Here is a 19,518-nt window from a genome sequence, read left to right as displayed (position 1 = left end):
AAATAAACACATATATGGATATATATAAAATGGATATATATATGTAATGAATATATATACATATTATTATGGAATATTATGGTATATAAATATATATTATATATAATTGTATGTATACTATATATGGCATACATAGTACACACACAAATGGAATATTATTCAGTCACAAAAAGGGAAATCTTGCAATTTATGACAACATGGATGAAACTTGTGGGCATTATGCTAATAAATAAGTCATACAGACAAATACCATATAATCTCACTTATATGTGGAATATAACACAAATACACACACAAATAAACAGAACGTATAGACTCAGTGAACAGAGACAGGAAAAGAGGTTAGGCAAAATCGGTAAATGGTGTCAAAAAGTACCAACTTCCAGTTATATAATAAATAAGTCATAGGATGTAATGTGCAGCTACTGTGTATACATCAAATTTATCAAATGTTTATTTAATATACAAACATGTCAAATGTATATTTGAAAGTGGCTAAGAAAATAGTTCTTAAAGGTTTTCATCACAAGAAAAAAATGTCCTAACTATGTGTGGTGATGGATAACAATCAATTATTGTGGTGATGGTTCCATGATATATACACATATTGAATAATTACATTGTAACCATGAAACTAATATGTTATATGCCAGTTATATCTCAAAAAACTTAAAAAAATGAAGTGCATTGTGCTTCTATACACGATGAAAAACCTATCCTGTTAAAAATAACATCAAACAATAAAATATTAAGTAATAAACTGAACCAAGGAAGTGAAAGTTCTTTACAATGAAAACTCCATGATTTTGATGAAATTTGAAAAAAAAATTGAAGACACAAACAAATGGTAAAATATACAGTGTTTATGGAGCTGCATAAATAATACTTTTAAAGTGTCCATAGTATCCTAAGCAATCTGTTGCTTCAATGCAATCTCTATAAAAATTCCAATGAATTTTTTATATAAATAGAAAAAATAACCTTACTATTTGCAATGAACCAGAAAAGACTTTGAGTATCCAAATCTATCCTGTCAAGGAATAAAGTTGGAGACCTGTGCTTCCTCATTCCAAACTATATTACAAAGCTATGGTAAGTAAAACTATATGATACTGGCATAAATAGACTAATAGATGAATTCAACAGAGTAGAGATCGCAGAAATTAACTTCCATATGTATGGTCAACAAATATTCACACAGGAACCAAGTACACTCAATGAGGAAAAGATAGTCTCTTCAACAAATGATGCTGGGAAAACTGAATAACTACATGCACAAAAATTAAATTGGACAGACCATTTTCTTACACCACTCACAGAAATTAACTAAAAATGTATTAGAGACTTAAACATAAGACTCTATACCATTAAATTTTTAAAGAAAATAGGGAAAAATCTCCTTGACATTGGTCTTGGCAATGAGTTATGGATATGATGCCAAAAGTACAAGCAACAAAAGCAAATACCACCAAGTGGAGCTATATCAAAATAAAAGTGTTTTGTGTGAAAAAAATAAAAAATCAGAATGAAATGGCAACCTATGGAATGAGATGAAATATTTGCAGACCATATATCAAATAATGGATTAATACTCAAAAAGTGTAAAAACACATACAATTCAATAACAACTAGAAAAACCCAATTAAAAAAGGGAAGAGAAACTAGACATTTCCAAAGAAGACATTAAAAGGCCATCAGGTACAAAAAAGGTGCTCAACATTACTAATTATCAGGGAAATGCAAATCAAAAGCACAATGAGATATGACCTCACATCTGCTAGAATGACCATCATCAAGATGACAAAAGTTAACTAGTGTTAGCCAAGATGTGCATAAGATCTTTGTGCACTGTTGGTGAAAATGTAAGTTGTTTCAGCCTCTGTGGATAACTGTATGGATGTTCTTCAAAAAATTAAAACCAGAAAATACAAAAATTTGTATAGAACTACAGAAGACCCTGACAGCCAAAGCAATCCTGAGAAAGAAAAATGAAGCTAGAGGCATCACAATTCCAAATTTCAAGATATACTACAAACCTATAGTAATCAAAATAGTATAGTACTAGCATAAAAATAGACAAATCAATGGAACAAAATAAAGATCTTAGAAGTAAAGCCACCATTTATAAGGTCAATTAATCTATGACAAAGGAGGAAAGAATATAGAAAAATCAGCCTTCTCAATAAATAGGAAAACTGGACAGCTATATGAAAAAGACTGAAACCTGATTACTTTCTAACAGCATACAGAAAAATAAACTCAAAATGGATTAGAGACCTAACCATGAAACCTGCAATAATAAAAATACTAGAAGAGAACACAGGCAGTAATTTCTCTGACATCAGCCATAGAAACATTTTTATAGGTACGTTTTCTAACACAAGGGAAACAAGAGCAAAAATAAACTATTGTGACTGCATCAAAATAAAAAAAAAAACTTCTGCATAGCAAAGGTTATCATCAAGAAAGCAAAAAGACAACCTACTGCACGGAGGAAGATATTTGTAAGTGATATATCCAATAAGAGGTTAATATCCACAATATGTAAAGAAATTATACAACCCAACACCAAAAAAAAATCAAATTAAAAAATGGTTGGAGGACCTGAACAGATATTTTTCCAAAGAAGATATACAGATGGTCAACAGACACATGAAACGTTGCCCAACATCACTCATCATCAGGGAAATGCAAATCAAAACTGCCATGAGATATTACTTCATGCTTGCCAGAATGACTAAAATCAAGAAGGCAAGAAACAAGTGTTGGAGAGGGTGTGAAGAAAAAGTACCCTCGTGCACTGTTGGTGAGAATGTAAACTGATGCAGCCACTATGGAAAACAGTATAGAGGTTCCTCAAAAATATTAAAAATAAAAATACCATATGATCCAATAATTCCACTATTGGGGGTTTAACCAGGGAAAATGAAAACACTAACTCAAAAAGGTATATGCATCTCTATGTTTATTCCAGCATTATTTAGAATAACCATATTATGGAAACCACCTAAGTCTCCATCAATAGACAAATGGATAAGGAAAATGTGATATATATTTACACACACTCACATACACGCACACACACAATGTAATATTACATATCCATAAACAAGGATGAGATTGTGCCATTTGAGACAACATGTACTATGCTATGTGAAATAAGTCAGGCTGAGAAAGACAAATACCATGTGATTCTATCCGTAAATGGAATCTTAAAAAATGAATAAACAAAAACAGAATCAGAACTATAACAAACCGATGTTTGTTAGAGGGGAGGGTGTGGGGGGTTGGACAGTATGGGTGAAAGGGACAGGGAGATACAGGTCTCCAGTTATGGAATGAGTAAGTCATGGGAATAACAAGTAGAGCGTAAGGAATGCAGCCCGTGATACTGTAATAGCAATGTAATGGGACAGATGGTAGCTATACTGATGGTGAGCATAATATAATGTATAAACTTGTCAAATCACTAAGTTGTATACATGAAAAAATAATGTAACATTGCGTGTCAACTATACTCAAAAAGAAAAAATAACATGTGGTCCAATAAGCTGTTAAAATAAAAAGCAATAGGAAATCAGCATTAAAAATTCCCTGAGCAGACAAAACCTGTTATATAAACAGAGCTTATTTTAGTTTGTTTTGCAAAATTAACTTGCCATGGGTTTTCTTGCTTACACCTCTGGAAATCATAAGAAAAACTTGAACTGTTTCCCAAGCTTGATAAGAGGTAAATATTGACCACTTTTATGTTATTTATGAAAATTGTAACATAACCAATTACTGTGAAGAATAAACAGTCTTTATTTTCTTTATTTTAAAGAAATAATGCTTTCTCATTATATAAGATTCTTTATAGCAATATATCCCTGAACCTCATTCTATGCTTTTGCTTTAATGCTCCCAGTATACATATATTATTTTGATGTGTACAAAATAAATTTTAGTAATTACTACTTTGGTGATTAATTGGTTTTATTTCTGTTATCTCTGAACTTTTCGAATTTTATGACATTAGAAGTAAGATCCAAAATAGACCCTTGGTGACTCCAAGGTCAGTGAGAAAACAGGTGCTGGTACCCACAGAGCCCATTGACATCACTGTTTTCTCATAAAACCTGGAATTTGAGTGTAGGGCTCTTGGATCTAAGCTCAGCTTTCTCTGCATTTTGAACTCTCTGATTTTATTATGCATATATATTTTTTGATTATTGAAGCTTCTTAGTAAGTCATCCTATTCTGTTCAAAAGAAAGGGAACATATGATTCCCTGTGTTTTGGGATAGCTTTTATTATTTTTTTTAATTTTCAATTTTAAAAGTATTTATTTATTTTTGAGGGAGAGAGAGAAATAAAGAGAGAGAGAGAGAGAGCATGAGCCAGGGAGGGGCAGAGAGAGAGAGGGAGACACAGAATCCAAAGCAGGCTCCAGGCTCTGAGCTGTTAGCACAGGGCCTGACAGGGGGCTTGAAGTCAGGAACTTTGAGATCATGACCTGAGCTGAAATCAGACGCTCAACCAACTGAGCCACCAACGCACTCCAAGATATGACTCTTTTTTATGGCTAATCCTCCATTATGTGTGTATATCCATTCATGTTTGGATGGGCACTTGGGATACTTCCATATCTGGGCTATTGTAAATAATGCTTCAATAAATGTAACAATTAACAATAAACAAACAATAAACATTATAAATAATGCTGCAAAAATATTTTGTTTTCTATGTGTAACTACCCACTAGTGGAATTACTGGATCGTATGGTAATTTTATTTTTAATTTTTTGAGAAACCTCAATATTGTTTTCTACAGTAAGTGCAGCAATTTTCAATCCGCACCAATTTACCAACAGTGCATGAGGGTTCTTTTACTCCTTATCCCTGTCAATACTTGTTATTTATTGTGTTTTTGATATTAGCCATTTTGACAGGTGTAAAGTGATATCTCATAGTGAATTTAATTTGCTTTTCCTTGATGATTAGTAATGCTGAGTACCTTTTCATGTGTTTGTTAGCTATCTGTATATTCTTAAAATATCTATTCGGGTTTTCTGCCCATTTTTAATTGAGTTATTGTTATTATAAATGTTGAGTTGTATAAGTGCTTTATGTTTTTTAATATTAAACACTTATCTGACACATCATTTGCAAATATATTCTTCCATTCACTACATTTCTTTTTCTTTTGTTTATGATTTCTTTCACTGTGTAAAAGCTTTTTATTTTGGTGTAGTCCCAATAATTTACTTTCACTTCTGTTATCCTTGCTAAAGACTACATTTCTAGAAAAATATCTCTATGGCTGATGTCAAAGAAATAACTGCCTAGGTTTTCCTCTGGGATTTTTATGGTTTCAGACTTCATGTTTGGGCCTTTAATCCATTCTGAGTTTATTTTTTGTATGGTGTAAGAAAGTGGTCCACTTTCATTCTTTTGCATGAAGCTCCCCTGTTTTCCCAGCACTATTTGTTGAAGAGATTGTCTTTTTCCCATTGTATATTCTTGTCTCTTTTGTCATAGATTAACTGACCATAAAAGCAAGGGTTTATTTATAGGATATTTATTCTGTTCCATTTACCTATGTGCTTATTTTATGCCAATATCATATTGTTTTTGTTACTACAGCTTTGTAGTGTATCTTGAAATCTGGGATTGGGATACCTCCAGCTTTGTTCAACTTTTTCAAAATTGCTTTGGCTTTGAGCTAATTTGAGGTTCCAAACAAATTTTAAAATTATTTTTTCTAGTTCTGTGAAAAATATTATTGGTATTTTTATAGGAATTTCATTGGACCTGTAGATTGTCTTGCTAAGGAAATTTTAACAATATTGGTTTTTTCAACACATGAGCATGGGATATCTCTCTGTTTGTGTCATCTTCAATTCCATTCATCAGTGTGTTATACTTTTTGTAGAACAGATCATTCACCTCAATTATTTTTTTAAGTTAATTTATTTATTTTGATGAATGGATAAAGAAGATGTGGTATATATATACAATTGAATACCACTTGGTTATGAAAAATAATAAAATATTGCCATTTGCAACAACATGGATGAAACTAGAGGGTATTATGCTAAGTGAAATAAATCAGTCAGATAAAGACAGATATCATATGATTTGACTCATGTGGAATATGAGAAACACAACAGATGAACATAGGGGAAAGGAGGGAAAAATAGGACAAAAACAGAAAGGGAAGCAAACCATAAGAGACTCTTAAATACAGAGAAAAACTGAGGGCTGCTGGAAGGGAGATGAGGGGTGGATGGGGTAAATGGGTGGTGGGTATTAAAGAAGAAACTTTTTGAGATGAATACTGGGTATCATATGTAAGAGATGCATCACTGGGTTCTATTCCTGAAACCAAGACTACGCTGTATGTTAACTACCTTGAATTTAAATAAATAGATGGATAGATATAGATAAATAAATAAATAAATAAATAAAATTTATTTATTTTGAAAGAGACAGGTACAGGGAGAGAGAGAGAATCCCAGATAGGTCCATGCTCAGCGCAGATGCAGGGCTCAGTTTCACACTCAGGAGATCATGCCCTGAGCTGAAATCAAGTTGGATGCTCAGGGCACCTGGGTGGCTTAGTTGGTTAGGCGTTCGACTTTGGCTCAGGTCATGATCTTACGGTCCATAAGTTTGAGCCCTGTTTTGGGCTCTGTGCTGACAATTCAGAAGCCAGATCCTGCTTTGGATTCTGTGTTTCCCCTCAGCTTCTCCACCATTCATGCTCTGTCTCTCTCTCTCAAAAATAAAATAAAAGCACTTTAAAAAAGATAGCACAGCTGTTCTATAAAAGTAAAAAAGAGTCAGATGCTCAACCAACCGAGCCACCAGGCTGCCCCACCTAAATTCTTCAGTTTATTCCTAGGTGTGTATGTATGTATATTATTTATTTATATTATTTATTAATTTGGGTTTTTTTGGAGTTTTTAATTTAATTCCACTTAGTTAACATACAGCATAATATTACTATGAGGTATACAATATAGAGATTCAACACTTCCATACATCATCTGGTCCTCATAACAACAAGTATACTCCTTAATTACAATTGCTTATTTAATACATCCCCCTCCCCCCATGTCCTCTCTGGTAACCATCAGTTCTCTATATTTAAGAGTCTGTTTCTTGGTTTGTCTCTCTCTTTTTTACTTCTCGGGCCATTTGTTTTGTTTCTGAGATTCCACGTATGAGTGAAATCATATGGTATTTGCCTTTCTCTGACTGACTTATTTCGCTTAGCACAATATACTCTAGCTCTATCCATGTAATTACAAATGGCAAGATTTCGTTCTGTTTCATGGCTGAGTAATATTCCATGGTAATTTTCTATGCCACACCTTTTTTATCCATTCGTCAGTTGATGGACACTTGGGCTGTGTCAATAGTTTAGCAATTGTAGTTAATGCTTCTGTAAACATTTGGTGCATGTATCCCTTTGAATTAGTATTTTTGTATTTGTTAAATATCTAGCTAAATATCTAGCTAAATATCAATTGTTGGATCAGAGGATAGTAATGTGTTAAACTTATAATGTTTTCCCTACTGGCTGTAACAGTTTGCATTCCTACCAACAATGCAAAGGGGTTACCCTTTTTGGTTACCACCCTCACCAACATCTGTTGTTTCTTGTGTTGATTTTAGCCATTCTGACAGAAGTGACATGATATATCATTGCAGTTTTGATGTTGCATTTCCCTGATGGTGATTGATGTTGAGCATCTTTTCATGTGTCTGTTAGCCATCTGTATATCTTTGGAGAAATGTCTATTCATGCTTTCTGCCATTTTTATATTGAATTATTTTTCTTGGGGTGTTTAGTTTTATAAACTCTTTATATATTTTAGATACTAACCCTTTATCAGGTATGTCATTTGCAAATATCTTCTCCTATTGTATATGTTGCTTTTAGATTTTTTGAATAATTTTCTTTGCTGTGCAGAAGCTTTTTATTTTGATGTATTCCCATGAGTTATATTTGCTGTTGTTTCCTAAGGAGACACATCAAAAAGAAGTTGCTACTGCCTGTGTCAGAGAAGATATTGTATGTGTGCTCTTCTAAGATTGCTATGGTTTCATGTCTCATATTTAAGTATTCAATCCATTAAGAATTTATTTTTGTGTATAGTGTAAGAAAGTTGTCCAGAGTCATTCCTCTGCATGTTGTCAGCCAGTTTTGTTGTGTTTTTTTCCATTCTATATTCTTTCCTGCTTTGTTGATTTGTTCATTATATAGCTGTGGTTTTATTTTTGAGATTTCTATTCTGTTCTATTGATCTATTTGTCTATTTTTGTGCCAATACCATACTGTTTTGATCAATATAGCTTTGTAATACAACTTGAAGTCCAGATTTGTGATGTCTCCCTTTATTTCCCATTTTCAAGGTTGCTTTGGCTATCTGGGTTTTTTTGTAGTTGCATACAAAATTTAAGATTGTTCTACCTCTGTGAAAAATTCTGGTAATATTTTGATAGGTATTGCATTAAATGTGTAAATTGCTTTGGGTAGTATAGACATATAAACAATATTTTTTCTTCCAATCCATGAACATGAAATGTCTTTTTATATCATGTCCTCTTCAGTTTATTTATAAGTGTTGTATAGTTTTCAGAGTACAGATCTTTTACTTCTTTGGTTAAGTTTATTCTTAGGTATCTTATGTTTTTTTGTTTGTTTGTTTTGAAACAACAAATTTCTTTAAAAATTTTTTTTAGTTTATACTTCTTTTCTTCTAGCTTTATTTAAATTCCAGTTAGTTACCATATGTGTAACATTAATTTCAGGTGTAGAATCTAGTTACCACTTACATACAACACCCAGTGGTCATGACAACAAGTGCCCTACTTGATACCCATCACCTATTTAACCTGTCCCCCCACCCACTTCCCCTCAAGTAATCCTCAGTTTGTTCTCTATAGTTAAGAGTATGTTTTGCTTTCTTTTACCCACATGTTCATCTGTTTTTTTTCTTAAATTACACAGATGATTGAAATCATATAGTATTTGTCTTTCTCTGACTGACTTATTTTGCTGAGCATAATACTCTATAGCTCCATCCACATTGTTGCAAATTACAAAATTTTATTCTTCTTTATGGCTGAAGAATATCCATTATATATATGTATATATGCATTTATATTATGTATACATATATATGTATATTATGTATGTATATATATGTATACATATATGTATATATATATGTACTATATATATATGCATATATATATCACATCTTGCTATCACATATTTGTCAAAGAGTTAGTATCAAAAACATATAAAGAACTTATAAAACTCAATATCTAAAAACATATAATCCACTTTAAAAATAGACAGAAGGACCTTGGTAATTATAGCACCATTATTAATAGTGAAATTATGGAAAGAGCCCCAATGTCCAATGATTGATAAGTGGATAAAGAAAATGTGATATATATATATATATATATATACACACACACACACACACAATGGAATGTTAGTCAGTCATTAGAAAAATGAAATCTTGCCATTTGCAATGTTGTGGATGGAGCTAAGGAGTATCATGTTAAAATAAGTCAGGCAGCGGGGCGCCTGGGTGGCTCAGTTGGTGCACGTCCGACTTCAGCTCAGGTCACGATCTCACGGTCCGTGAGTTCGAGCCCTGCGTCGGGCTCTGGGCTGATGGCTCAGAGCCTGGAGCCTGCTTCCGATTCTGTGTCTCCCTCTATCTCTGCCCCTCCCCCGTTCATGCTCTGTCTCTGTCTCAAAAATAAATAAACGTTAAAAAAAAATAAGTCAGGCAGCAAAAGACAAACATATGATTTCACTCACATGTGGAATTTGAGACACAAAACATATTAACATAGGGAAAAACAGAACAAACCAGAAAACAAACTCTTACCTATGGAGAAAAAACTGAGGGTTACTGGATGGGAAATGGGCAGTGGGATAGGTTGAATGGGTGATGGGTATTCAGGAGGACATTTGTGATGAGCACTGGGTGTTGTTTGTAAGTAATGAATCACTAGACTCTACACTTGAAACTAGTATTACACTTTATGTTAAGCAACTGGAATTTAAATAAAAAGTTGGAAAACATATGTAATAGGATTAAGCAGTGCACTTGTGATGAGCACTTGTGATATATGGAAGTGTTGAATTGCTATATCATACACATGAAACTAATATAACACTGAATGTTAACTAATTGGAATTAAAATAAACCCCCCATATATACCTTTTTGTTTCTTTGTGATAAAAAGCCAAAAGTAGATAAATATATATTTAATATTAATGTTTTAGTATTTTATCTTCTTTGGAAATGATTTAGATATTTAATAAATTTAACTTAACTAATCACTAAAATTAACTCAAAAAACTTTAAGGTTTTAAGTTACCAAAGTATTTTTGAGAAACTATTTATGTAAACATAAATGTTGCTGAAAATTTCATTTTATCTTATTTATATCTATTTAATTTGATTGTTCTTAATAATTGTGTTTATATAATTTACAATATCTTTATTAACAGTGGAAAAAGCCATTATACTAATGATGTGGAGAACAAAGGCAAAAGAAATGTAGATAACATTAAATTTCCTTATAACCTGCATCCCATTGACAAATACTTGAAGCAGGCAGAATATAACATTATTCCAAAATTCCCAACTTTCTTAATAATAATACTTTGCTAGAGGGGAAAAAACCCTTAGCTGACAATAGGTAGGCCTCCAAGATTCTGTAAATCTTCTTTAGTATGTGAAAATCCTTTTGGAAACTTCCCTTGTCTTTATCTCCCCCAGCTCCAAAATATATAATCAATTGCTCTTCACACCAAAATATATAAACAATTGCTCTTCACAATCCCAGTGCAGCTCTTTCTGCCCCTGCAACCTGTCCCTGTGCTATAACAAAACCACCTTTTGCATCAAAAATGTCTCCAGAATTCTTGGCTGTTACTTCCACATCCCAACATGTTAAATAATCATTTTGGTGCCCAACGTGGGGCTTGAATATTCTCATCAGAACTCTGGGCTTCAGTAAAAACTTGGTGAATAATTCCTCTCCTCTCCCTTTATTTTCATTTCAGGGACTTTTCAAGGAATATGGTCTTATTGGAACACTTTCATGTTGATTGCTCAGGCTGCAATCCTCTAGCCCATGGCTACTCTGTGGGGAAGTAAAGCCTGTCTTCTGGCTAGAAGTCAGTACCATAGCCACAATGGTAATACAATGAAGAAACTTGATGCCCTGTCTGCATTTTTGTCCTTATTCGATGTTGTCTATATTAGGCACAGGACAGCCAGCTAAGTTGCTAGAATGGCTGCTGATCTTAAGACTCCCATGTGAGGTTTCCTCCTGAGTCATCTAATGCGATCCCTTTCACATCCTTGGTATAACCACTCTGGCCATAAGACCTCCACTTGGAGCCAGCTGAAACCAGTACCTGATTGAATTCAAACCCAACTGGGGACCATTTCCTAGGGAAGTTTGCTGTAAAATACTACACGTGTTGGAACATTGCTTAGATCACAATGGATTTCTACACTTAATGTTTTCCATCAATGTCCCCTACTAACTTACTTAAATTACAAAATTGGGTAATTTCCCCTTGCAAAACTTTTCTATTGTCTTCCATGGATTGAAAATGGCAGGTTCATGGACATACGGAGGAGTCAAGACGACAGAGTATCAGGGGGACCTTGGGCTTCTCTCGTCCCTCAAACACAGTTTGATCAACATAAAATAATTTTGAACATCTAAGAAATCCATATGAGGATTAAAAGAACAATATGCTTAATTTGAGGGATAAAATGTGGCAGGTACATGTTGTAGAGAGGGTAATTGGGGGGAAATAAAAGCCGTGGTGCCACAGTCAGGACCCCTTTTCACGGAGAGATGAAGAAAGAGGGGAAGAGAAAGCAGTGCATCAGGTTTGTGCAACAAAAGCATCCTCCCTGAAAGTAGCTAGAGAGAAAGAATGAAAAAAAAAAAGCAAAAACATGCTCAGGGGACTGCACAAGAAACTGTTTCCCAAAACCTTTGATGGGAAAAAGAGGAATATTTCAATCCTGCCAGTATTTTGTAAACAGCGGAACACAGATTCTGAAGTTTCAGAGATCTGTGCCTGGCAGTGCTCTGGCAAAGAGCAGGACAGAGACCTGGGAATGGGCAGTGTGGTCTAAGGGTCCCCTGGGTTGCATGCAGAGAAGCAGTTCTCCTGGTTTGAGTGCATTTGGTAGACATAATATGGCGTCTCCATGGGAAAAAGACCTGATGGGTGACATAGAGCTGCCAGGAACAAAGATGCCAGCTGAGGGCAGCAAACCTTGGCGCCGGCTGTATGTTGAGATTTACCATAAGCTCTGAGCCACTATCACTGCACAGTAACTCAACTATTTTCTGGGACAAGCTGGTACTAGCCACAGCACAGCAAGACCCTTCCCCAGAGGATCAGTGCAAGTCCAAGCCATGGGAGTCTCGAAGTGTGGGATTTTGAAACACAGCCACATCTGAAATAAAACACAGAGTGCAGCACTGCCTAGCAGGCAGACAGCTCACACACAGTGAGGGCAGGGAGCTGACAGAAACCAGGGACACAGGAGGGGTAATTGTGCATCTGTGAGGGTGCAAACTTCCCATTCCAGACACTAGAGAACGGGGTGAAGCCATTTGTACCCACCAGCACTTATTGACCCTAGTGAGCTAAATAGCTCCAGCAGTGGAGAATAGAGCCATTACAACAAGCTGCACATCCCTGTGCCCTCCAAGCATATCTCCACTAGTGTAAGTCAGCTGGAGAATCAGAGAAGCAGGCTCCTCCTCCAGTAGACCAGCACAAACCCTTTCTACACATTAAGTCTACTGACAATAGAGTTCTCTAAAGCTTCAGCTCTAGGAGAAACTGGATCCAGCTTCTTTTGAGGCTTTTTATTTGTTTTGCTTCTGTTTTTCTTTTTCTTTTTGTTTTTTTTCCTTCTTGGATATAGAAGGAGCAAATTTTTTATTTTATATTATTTTATTATTTTTTAATTTTTAATTTTTTCTCTTTGTTCTTTTTCTATCAAGCTTTTCTTTTCAAAAAAATTTATTGTTTATTTTATTTTTGAGAGAGACACAGAGTGCAATTGGGGGAGTGGCAGAGAGAGGGAGACACAGAATCTGAAGCAGGTTCCAGGCTCTGAGCTGTCAGCACAGTGTCCAACACAGGGCTCAAACCCATGAACCATGAGATCATGACCTGAACCTAAGTTGGATGCTCAAGTGACTGAACCACCCAGACGCCCCATCTATCAATCTTTTCTTAACAAGCAGACCAAAACACAACTAAGAATTAGCTTCCTTTATTATTATTTTTAATTTTTAAAGTTGTATTTATTTTTTAAATTTATTTAAAATGTTTATTTATTTATTTTTGAGAAACAGCAGGGGAGGGGCAGAGATAGAGGGAGGCAGAAAATCTGAAGCAGGCTCCATGCCATCAGTGTAGAGTCCAATGTGGGGCCCAAACTCATGAACCATGAAATCATGATATGAGATGAAATAAAGAGTTGATGCTCAACTGACTGAGCCACCCAGGGGCCCCTAAATTTTTATTTTATTTTACTATTTTATTTTATTTTATTTTATTTTATTTTATTTTATTTTATTATTTACTCCAAAATGGCAATACAGAGGAAGTTAACACAAAAGAAAGAATAGGAAGAAACGACTGCCAGGAATTTAATCACACAGATATAAGATGTCTAAACTAGAATTTAAACCAACCATTATAAGGATTCTAGCCAGGCTTGATAAAGCATGGAAGACACTAGAGAATCCCTTATTACAGAGATAACAGAGCTAAAAACTAGGCAGGGTTGAAATTAAAAATGCTACAACCAAGATGAAAACCTGAATAGGTTCATGACAGTGCAGGATGGATGAAGCAGAGGAATGAGCTAGTGATTAAGAAGATAAAATTATGAAAAATAATGAATCTGAAAAGAATAAGGAAACAAAGGTAAAGGAACATGAAGATAGACTTAGGGAACTCAGTGACTTTTTTAAATGGAATAACATTCATATCACAGGAGTCCCAGAAAATGAAGAGAGAGAAAAAGAGGCAGAAGGTGTCTAAGAGCAAATTATATCTGAAAACTTCCCTAATCTGGGTAAGGACACAGATATCAAATTCAAGGAAGCACAGAGAACACCCACTAAATTTAACAAAAGCTGGCCATTGCCATGGCATATAATAGTCAAATTCATAAAATACACACACAAGGAAAGAATCCTGAAAGCAGCAAAGGAAAAAAGTCTTTAACCTACTAGGGAAGAGAGATCAGGTTCACAGCAGATCTATCCACAGAAACTTGGCCCACTAGAAGGGAGTGGCAGGATATATACAATGTGCTAAATGGGAAAAATGTGCAGCAAAGAATATTCTATCCAGCAAGGGTATCATTCAGAATAGGAGAGATAAAGAGTTTGCCAAACAGAAACTAAAGAAGTTCGTGACCACTAAACCAGCCCCACAAGAAGTATTAAGGCAGGGGGCCTTTTGAATGGGGGAAAAGAAGACCAAAAGCAACAAAGACTGGAAGGGAACATAGAACATCACCAGAAACACCAATGCTACAGGTAACACAATGGCACTGTACTGATATATTTCAATAACACCCTAAATATAAATGGACTCAATGCCCTTGCAATCAAAAGACATAGGGTATCAAGATGGATTAAAAAACAAGACTTATCCATATACTGCCTTTAGGAAACTCATTTTGGAACTAAAGTCACCTTCAGATTGCAAGTGGGGATGGAAAACATTCTATCATGCTATCAGATGTCAAAAGAAAGCCAGAGTAGCCATACTTATATCAGACAAACTAGATTTTAAACCAAAGACTGTAACAAGAGATGAAGAAGTGTATTATATCATAATTAAGGGGTTTTAAGCATCAAGAAGATCTAACAATTGTAAATATTTATGCCCCCAAGTTGTAACACCCAAATGTGTAAATCAATTACTATGAAACACAGAGAAACTCATTGACAATAATACAATAATAGTAGGAGACTTTAACACTTTACTTACAACAATGGACAGATCATATAAACAGAAAATCAACAGGGAAACAGTGGCTTTAAATGACACACCGGGCCACATGGACTTAACCGACACATTCAGAATATTCCATCCTAAAGCAGCAGAATAGACATTCTTTTCAACTGCACACAGAATATCCTCTAGAATAGATCACATACTGGGTCAAATCATGCCTCAACATTTACAAAAAGATCGAGATCATGTCATGTATATTTTCAGATCACAATGCTATGAAAGTTGAAGTCAATCACAAGAAAAAAAATTTGGAAAGACTACAAATACTTGAAGTTAAAGAGCATCATATGAAATAATGAATGGGTTAAACAGGAAATTAATGAGGAAGTAAAAAAAAAACTTTATTGAAGTAAATAAAAATGAAAACATGAGAGACCAAAATCTTTGGGATACAGCAAAGGCAGTCCTAAGAGGGAATTATATTGTAATACAGGCTTACTCAGGAAGCATGAAAGGTATAAAATATTCAACCTAACATTACAGCTAAAGATGCTAGAAAATAAACAGCAAATAAAGCCCAAAGGCAGAAAAAGGGGGAAAAAATAAAGACCAGAGAAGAAATAAATGATATAGAAACATAGAAACAAACAAAAAAACACCCACAATAGAACAGATCATGAAACTAAGACCTGGTGCTTTGTAGAAATTGATGAAATTGATAAACCCCTAGCCAGACTTATCGAAAAGTAAAGAGAAAGGAACCACATAAATAAAATACAAATGAAAAAGGTGGAATTACAAGCAACACCACAGAAATACAAACAATTTTTAGAGAATATTATGAAAAATTATATGCAAAAAACGGGGAAATCTGGAGCAAATTAATAAATTCCTAGAAACATACAAACTACCAAAACTGAAAGAGGAAGAAATAGAAAGTTTGAGTAGACTCATAACTAGCAAAGAAATTGAATGGGTATTCAAAAATATCCTAACAATCCCCCATTCATGCTCTGTCTCTCTCTGTCCCAAAAATAAATAAACGTTGAAAAAAAAAATTTTAAAAAAAGGGGCGCCTGGGTGGCGCAGTCGGTTAAGCGTCCGACTTCAGCCAGGTCACGATCTCGCGGTCCGTGAGTTCGAGCCCCGCGTCAGGCTCTGGGCTGATGGCTCAGAGCCTGGAGCCTGTTTCCCATTCTGTGTCTCCCTCTCTCTCTGCCCCTCCCCCATTCATGCTCTGTCTCTCTCTGTCCCAAAAATAAATAAACGTTGAAAAAAAAATATCCTAACAAAATTCCAGGGTTATAGTCCAGGGCCTCCCAGGGGAATTCTACCACACCTTTATTTATTTATTTATTTATTTATATTTATTTATTTTTTTTTTTTAAATTTATTTATTGTTTATTTACATCCAAGATAGTTAGCATATGGTGCAACAATGATTTAAAGAGTAGAGTCCTTAATGCCTCTTATCCATTTAGACCATCCCCCCTCCCACAACCCTTCCAGGAACCCTCTGCTCTCTATATTTAAGAGTCTTTTGTGTTTTGTCCCCTCCCTGTTTTTATGAAATTTTGTTTCCCTTCCTTTATGTTAATCTGTTTTGTATCTGAAAACCCTTATTTGAGTGAAGTCATATAATATGTCTTTCTCTGACTGACTAATTTCGCTTAGCATAAGACCCTCCAGTTCCATCCACATAGTTTCAAATGGCAAGATTTCATTCTTTTTGATTGCCGAGTAATACTCCATTGTATATATATACCACATCTTCTTCATTCATTCATCTGTCGATGGACAACTGGGTTCTTTCCATATTTTGGCTATTGTCAGTAGCACTGCTATAAACATTGGGGTGCATGTGCCCCTTCAAAACAGCATACCTGTATCACTTGGATAAATGCCTAGTAGTGCAATTGCTGGGTTGTAGGGTAGTTCAATTTTTAATTTTTTGAGGAACCTCCATACTGTTTTCCAGAGTGGTTGCACTAGTTTGCATTCCCACCAGCAGTGCAAAAGAGATCCTCTTTCTCCACATCCTCACCAACATCTGTTGTTGCCTGAGTTATTCGTGTTAGCCATTCTGACAGGTGTAAGTTGGTATCTCATTGTGGTTTTGATTTGTATTTCCCTGATGACGAGTGATGTGGAGCATTTTTTTATGTGTCGGTTGGCCATCTGGATGTCTTCTTTGGAGAAGTGTCTATTCGTGTCTTTTGCCCATTTCTACATTGGATTATTATTTTTTGGGGGGGTATTGAGTTTGAGAAGTTCTTTATAGATTTTGGATACTAACCTTTATCTGATATGTCACTTGAAAGTATCTTCTCCCATTCCATCAGTTGCCTTTTAGTTTTGCTGATTGTTTCCTTCGCTGTGCAGAAACTTTTTATTTTGATGAGGTCCCAGGAGTTCATTTTTTGCTTTTGTTACCCTTGCCTCAAGAGATGTGTTGAGTAAGAAGTTGCTGTAGTCGAGGTCAAAGAAGTTTATGCCTGCTTTTTCCTCTAGGATTTTGATGGCTTCCTGTTTTACATTTAGGTCTTTCATCTGTTTTGAGTTGATTTTTGTGTATGGTGTAAGAAAGTGGTCCAGGTTCATTCTTCTGTATGTCGCTGTCCAGTTTTCCCAACACTACTTGCTAAAGAGACTGTCTTTATTCCATGGATATTCTTTCCTGCTTTGTCAAAGATTAGTTGGCCATACGTTTGCGGGTTCATTTCTGACTTCTCTATCCTGTTCCATTGATCTGATTGTCTGTTTTTGCACCAGTATCACACTATCTTGATGATTATAGTTTTGTAATACAGCTTGAAGTCTGGGATTGTGATGCTTCCTGCATTGGTTTTCTTTTTCAAGATTGCTTTGGCTATTCAGGGTCTTTTCTGGTTCCATACGAATTTTTAGGATTGTTTGTTCTAGCACTGTGAAGAATGCTGGTGTTATTTTGATAGGGATTACATTGAACATGTAGATTGCTTTGGGTAGTATTGACATTTTAGCAATGTTTGTTCTTCCAATCCAGGAGCATAGAATGTTTTTCCTTTTTTTTTTTTGCGCCTTCAATTTTTTTCGTAAGATATCTATAATTTTCAGCATACAGATTTTCACCTCGTCGGTTTTGTTTATTCTTAAGTATTTTATGTTTTTTTGTTCATTTGTAAATGCGATTGATTCATTGATTTCTCTTTCTGCTGCTTCATTGTTGGTGTATAGGAATGCAACCAATTTCTGTGCATTGATTGTATATCCTGATACTTTGATGAATTCATGGATCAGTTCTAGCAATTTTTTGGTGGAATCTTTTGGGCTATCCATATAGAGTATCATGTCATCTGTGAAAAGTGAATGTTTGACTTCCTCCTGGCTGATTTGGATGTCTTTTATTCCTTTGTGTTATCTGATTGCTGAGGCTAAGACTCCCAATACTATGTTGAATAACAGTGGCAAGAGTGGACATCCCTGTTGTGTACCTGACCTTAGGGGGAAAGCTCTGTTTTTCCCCATTGAAGATGATATTAGCAGTGGGTCTTTCATATATAGCTTTTATGACCTTGAGGTGTGATCCTTCTATACTTAATTTCTTGAGGGTTTTTATCAAGAAAGGATACTGTATTTTTTGTCAAATGCTTTTTCTGCATCTATTGAGAGTATCATGTGGTTCTTGTCCTTTCTTTTATTGATGTGATGAATCACTTTGATTGTTTTGCAGATATTGAACCATCCCTGCATCACAAGTATAAATCCCACTTGGTTGTGGTGAATAGTTTTTTTAATGTATTGTTGGATCCAGTTGGCTAGTATCTTATTGAGGATTTTTGCTTTCATGTTCATCAGGGAAATTGGTCTATAGTTCTCCTTTTTAGTGGGGTCTTTGTCTGGCTTTGGAATCAAGGTAATTCTGGCTTCATAGAAAGAGTTTGGAAGTTTTCTTTCCATTTCTATTTTTTGGAACAGGTTCAAGAGAATAGGTGTTAATTCTTCTTTAAATGTTTGGTAGAATTCCCCTGGAAAGCCATCTGGCCCTGGACTCTTGTTTTTTGGCAGATTCTTGATTACGAATTCGATTTCCTTACTGGTTATGGACCCATTCAAATTTTCTATTTCTTATTTCAGTTTTGGGAGTGTATGTGTTTCTAGGAATTTGTCCATTTATTCCAGGTTGCCATTTTAATGGTGTATAACTGATCATAATATTCTCTTATTATTATTTGTATTTCTGCAGTGTTGGTGTGATCTCTCCTCTTTCATTTTTGATTTTATTTATTTGGGACCTTTTTTTTATCAAACTGGCTAGGGGTTTATCAATTTTGTTAATTCCTTCAAGGATCCAGCTCCTGGTTTCATTGATCTGTTTTCTCTCTCTCTCTCTCTCTCTCTCTCTCTCTTTTTTTTTTTTTTTTGTTTCAATAGCATTGATTCCTGCTCTAATCTTTATTATTTCCTGTCTTCTGCTGGTTTGGGGTTTATTTGC

This window comes from Prionailurus bengalensis, chromosome X (assembly GCF_016509475.1).
Source record: "Prionailurus bengalensis isolate Pbe53 chromosome X, Fcat_Pben_1.1_paternal_pri, whole genome shotgun sequence".
Taxonomy (NCBI): Eukaryota; Metazoa; Chordata; class Mammalia; order Carnivora; family Felidae; genus Prionailurus; species Prionailurus bengalensis.
The sequence above is the reverse complement of the archived record's forward strand: the minus strand, read 5'-3'. Positions refer to the sequence as shown.